This window comes from Cebus imitator, unplaced genomic scaffold (assembly GCF_001604975.1).
Source record: "Cebus imitator isolate Cc_AM_T3 unplaced genomic scaffold, Cebus_imitator-1.0 Scaffold1653, whole genome shotgun sequence".
NCBI classification, from domain to species: Eukaryota; Metazoa; Chordata; class Mammalia; order Primates; family Cebidae; genus Cebus; species Cebus imitator.
This window is the reverse complement of record NW_016108968.1, coordinates 1,192-6,809: the sequence shown is the minus strand read 5'-3', so window position 1 is coordinate 6,809 and position 5,618 is coordinate 1,192. Positions and strand designations below refer to the sequence as shown.

At 33.3% G+C, this 5,618-nt stretch overlaps 1 long non-coding RNA gene across 1 annotated transcript; it reads right to left on the bottom strand.

The window, feature by feature from the left end:
• Nucleotides 1-705: 705 nt before the first annotated feature.
• LOC119469980 lies at nucleotides 706-5,396 on the bottom strand. Its single transcript, XR_005198855.1, has 3 exons — nucleotides 3,747-5,396; nucleotides 2,123-2,127; nucleotides 706-715 (listed from the first exon to the last, which is right to left on the bottom strand). It is a non-coding gene; the product is annotated as an uncharacterized LOC119469980 (long non-coding RNA).
• Between the last annotated feature and the right edge of the window lie 222 nt (nucleotides 5,397-5,618).

Sequence of the window (5,618 nt, the reverse complement as noted above, 5' to 3'; positions counted from 1 at the left end):
CCAGATACAGGTGAAGGGGAGGAAGGCAGCAAATCACACTGCCAAGTGTGTACCTATGCAACAACCTTGCATGTTCTTCACAGGTACCCCAAAACCTAAAATGCAATTAAAAAAAAAAAAAATTAGAACTGTAGATTCAAGCTCTGTCAAGCTATAGCATCCCGGAGGAGAAATCTATATTAAGATCTTATCTGTTATCAGAGCAAAGAGAAAACATTAAAAAAATATTTTTAATTGCTATGAACTACACTGCAAGATTTAATTTTCATAATAAAATGCATGTTCTGATTAAAAAAAAAAAAAAAAGAAGAAGAAGAAGAAGAAGAAATGCAACCAGGCCTGCTGTATGAAATTCTCAAAGCCTGAAATATTTACTATCTGGTCCTTTACAGAAAAAGATACTGAGCCCTGCTCTAGATCATAGCTTAGAAGCTGCATCGAGATCTCCCCCAAATTTGTTTAAATATATCTTACATTATTTATACTTAAAGAATTAAAGTAAATTAAATTCATGGCAACATTAAAATGCAAATAAATACTAAGTTTAAAGAGCGAAGGAGAAAACAAAATACTCTTTTAAGCAACATATAAAACTGTCACAGACTTCTGAAAATTCTTCACAATCCATGTCTACTTGCTTACAGATGCATTAAGAGAACTCTATCTAATTACTATAGGATCTGTTTCTTTATATGTATACCAATTCTGCACTGTACTTCACTAACTTTTACAGGCCTGCCAAATTCAGAAGTTTAATTTATCAGCCTTCATATCCAGGATTACCTTTAGGTGAGAGTATCACCAGAAATTCCAGAATTCTCTAGCACAGTAACTACTTGTCACATGTTGGGCAGGTCACAATAAATTAACATTTCTATCTTGAAGATCCTTCAAAACTCTTGTGTAGTTGTGGAAAGAATACACCAATTGTGATCCTGCTGATTTACATTCAGTTTATAAATATCCCTATTTGAGTCAATAACTATGATATAACTTTAAAGATTAAAAAACAGAGAAAGCTTAGAAGTTCCTATAAAAATACTATACACTATCTTACCACTGCCATACCACAATCTCTTCTTTTCATACCTAAGGGCCTTTGTACACCATGACCATCAAGTGTTGCCACTGATCATGTACCAGTTTTCTTTAGATTTCCTTGTTCACATTTTCTTAATTGTAAGAGTAGTATATGGTCATTATAGAACATTTCAAAAGTAGAAAAAACTATTACAACATAAAAATCACCTGTTAGTCCACCAACCAGAACATTTTGCTTTAACTCTTTCCAGTATTTTTATACATAAACGCATACACGTATGTGTGTAGGCGTCTATATAAAATTAGAATGGCAATAAGGTGTTGTAACTAGTATATTTTCTTCCCTAATATTATATCATGAGAGTCATCAGTGTATTAAAAATTCTTCAAGAACATAATTTCAACAGTTATATAACATTCAATCATATAGCTGTATCATAATTAACTTATTCTTCACTACTTTAAAAGACATGTGTCCAGACATCTTTGACTCTGATTATTTCTTCATTATGATTCCCCATAAGTAGAATTTCCACACCAAAAGATTCAAACTTAAAGTCCTTGATACAAATTGCCAAACAACTCTTCGGCTAGATCACACAAACTAGGCCAGGTACACTGACTCATGCCTGTAATCCCAGCACCTCAGGAGGCCAAGGCGGGTGGATCACTTGAGCCTAGGAGTTCTAGATCAGCCCTAGGCAAAAACCCCATCTCTACAAAAAATACAAAATGAAGCCGGCTGTGGTGACACACACCTGCAGTCTCAGCCACTCAGTCTCTCCAGGTAGGCTTCCATTTTAAAGATTAAATAAGCCTGGGAGGTTGAGGCTGCAGTGAGCTAAAACTGCATCACTGCATTTCAACCTCAACCTAAAGACTAAAAAACAGAGAAAGCTTAGACGTGATAGAGTCAGACCCTGTCTCAATTATAATAATGTTTTTTAAAAGGATCACACCAACTTAGCTTGCCATCAGTGCTAATATTTTTAAGACTCAGACTGGCTATGAAAGCCCTTACAAGGTACCCTCAGAGGGCACTTTCAACTATTTGTTTTTTGTTTTTTTTTTTTTTTGAAACAGGGTCTCGCACTCTCACCAAGCCAGTGATGTGATCAAAGCTCACTGGAGCCTGGACCTCCTGGGCTCAAGTGATTCTCCTACCTCAGGCCCCAGAGTAGCCGGCACATGTCATACCTCATTAATTTTTTAACTTTTTGTAGAGACGAGGTCTCACTGTGTTGCCCAGGCTGGTCTCATACTCTTGAGCACAAGCAATCCACCCACCTCAGCCTCCCAAAGTGCTGCAATTACAGGTTTGAGCCACCACGGCCAGCCTTAGTTACTTGATCAGTATTTAACCTCTACAATTTTGTAGGGATTCTTTTTTCTATTCAGACAAGTTTCTACTTTTAAGAGATTATTTTTAATATAATGATCCACAAGCTTTTTGAGCTTTACTTGCACATTCTAAAGTAATGAAATGATTTATAAACTTTAATAAAATATCAAATAAATGTTAATATATTTTTTTTTCTGAATTCCTACTATGATACTCAAAAATAGTCTCCAGGATTCTGATAAACTTTTAAATTCTATTTAATCCCAATATTTATGATTTATCACGGTGTTCTTTCCTAAGGAAGAAGAATCCAAGATAATATAAATAATATATATGATACAAGCCACTGTCCTTCTTATTTAATAACTAATAATTTCATTAAAACAGCCTACAGACACAATTGATAAAAGCCTTTTAAGAGACCATCAATGGGCCAGGATTTAAAGCCTTAGAGTAATGAAAAATATACTCCATCTGACTTTGTAAATTTTACATGTATTTAATTTGAAATTAGGTATTTTCAAAAGTTAGATCATAACTAATCTATAAACAGGGTAACCAAAGTATCTGTAAATTTTTACTTTCCTTTTCTGAATACACTCTTAATGAGTGTTCAGTATTTATTAATAATACTAATGACAAAGAACCAATCAGGCATCCTGGAGAAGAAAAATATGCTAGCTCAGCTGTATTTAAAAGTAAAACTACTTATAATAATGTATTCAGGCCTCCTAATTGTGGTGCAATTTTTAAGGTTTGTCTCTAAATCTAAAATGTATTAATAGAAAGCTACTACGAAATACAACTATTTCACTAGCATCTTCCCTCACTCTTTCTTTTCTGAGATTATTTTTCCTAAAATAATTCAAATAAGCTTTTGATTTAAGCACTTGTTCTTAACCTGTGGCATATGGATAAAATGTAAAAGTTGTTAAGGTATTGACAAACTGCTATAAAGCTGTTCTGTTATCAAACTGTTTTCCTGAAAATCTAAATACTCTCATTCTTACAACAACTTTTCGAGTTTGTGGTCTCTTTCAGTTGTTGTATACCTTGTTCAACAAATATTTATTCAGTGCTTGACTGAATAAATATTTAGTCAAGTTCCTCCTTAAGAGCAGGAACGGCAGATTTACACTCCTGGCATGTGGCAAAGAGCTTGTCCCCTAATAGATGTTTAGTAAGGTCTTATAGAAATGAACTGTGCATTAAATAACAGGGATAAGCTCATATTTCATTTAAAGATGAAACAGTTATTAACAACCACTTACTTCCTGTTTTCACTTACACACACTTCCATTTCAAAGATTAAAAATACCATCCAAAGGGGAGACTTTTTGTTTTAAAGTGTTTCTAAAGTAACTTACTTGCTGATTTCTTTATACTGGGCTATCTCCTCAATATAAAGAAGGTCATGTAACCGTGACTGATAGTTGGTCTTGGTCAATGACTTGTCTAAAACGGACTGGGTAAATAGCTGGTCAGCAGAGAGGGGAATTTGGTATCTGATAAGAAGGCTCTTCTCCAAATCAGTAGTTTCATTAGGTTCAAAATCTATAATAGTCTTAGAGGAAGAATCCCAACGCTTAGCTGTGGTTACTAGCTGCTGTTTTGCATGCATCAGATATTCGAGATCTAAATGGAAACAAAACAAAAAAAAACATTTATAAAGAAACACAACATTAAAATTTTTAAATAACATCAAAATTCTTAAATAACATTAGAATTCTTAAAGACATTACATATTTTGGTATGAGAACTGTATATTCTAGAGCTGAAATTCTTAAAAACAAAACAATACAAATACCCATTGACAGAATATTTTCCCCGACTCGAGAAACAAAACAAAACAAAATAATATTAGCATAAATCATGTTTTAAAAAAAAACTTTTTTATCAGGCTAGGACATGCCAGAAATTATTAACATTTTTAAAATACAGATTAACATTTAGAAATTAACTCTTCAGTCAAGAGAAATCTGATCTGTGTGAAAAAGATATGATATACTCTTCATAGGTTTTATCAGATGATAATCACTTTCTTTTCCTGCTACCAATACCCATCCCATTATAAAAAGAGAAGATCAAAAACTGTAAAAGGTTAAATCTTTTCTTAAGCACAATGATACTACAGTATCTGAAAGTCAACTTACTAGTAAAACACTGCTAAGTCCTTATTAAAATGCAATACAATGCCATTCAAATGTCATTTCCAAAAAATCCAGGTTAGCCTCCGTTAAATTATACTGTAAGTAGGGCACAATATCAAAACAAATAACTGTTGAAGTTCTGACTTATCAGGGGAAAAAAGTAGCACAATACCGGCACAAGGTGAAATCCGTAGTAACATAAACTCTATGCACGCGGTTTGCTCACTCTATACGGAGTGAAGATTACTTTTCTATTGAATGAAACATACGTATACCTATAAAAAGAAAACTTAACCAAAAGAAAAAAAATGTAACTTGACTGATTTATTACACCAAGATTTTGACTAACATAACTGGAAGGACAGTTTCACAACACAGATTAAAATTTTAGGAAGAAATATTTAAAAGTTAGGCAAATATCAGTCTCCAAAGTACAAATTACCCTCAACTATCTTTGAAATGACAACACAATGCATAATTGCCATGTCTTTCTCAGAGATTCTGCAACATTTAAATGTTACATAGACATTATAAACATGAGCCTAGTCATTCACCAAGATAAATGTCTCAATAGTGGCAAGCAGCTTATCCTAATAATCTTAATAGTTTCTAACCTTTGTTCCTTGAAAAGGCATTTTTACATGCCAGTTTTATTTCTAAATGGCAACACAAATACCATTATAATCATCAAATGTAAAGATGGACTGCTTATTAAAAACTTGCACTTTAAAAATATACCCTGGACTGGGGCTGCCCATGGTGGCTACCGCCTGTAACTCCAGCACTTTGGGAGGCCAAGGCAGGAGGATTGTTTGAGGTCAGCAGTTCAAGACTAGCCTGAACAACATAGCAAGATGCTGTCTCTAAAATACATAAGTAAAAGCATCAAGTGATGGTGGAGTTCAGATGAAATTTTATATAATTTCTATTTCCACATTGGAGGGGACTCTGATTTACCTTTTCTAGCATCTCGTTATTTTTCTGCTTTGATGATAAAAAGTTCTTGAAACTTATTTTAAAACCTTTGCATCAGATAAATTAAAACAAAATTTAAATATATAATAAAATTAGCTATCATAAAAAAA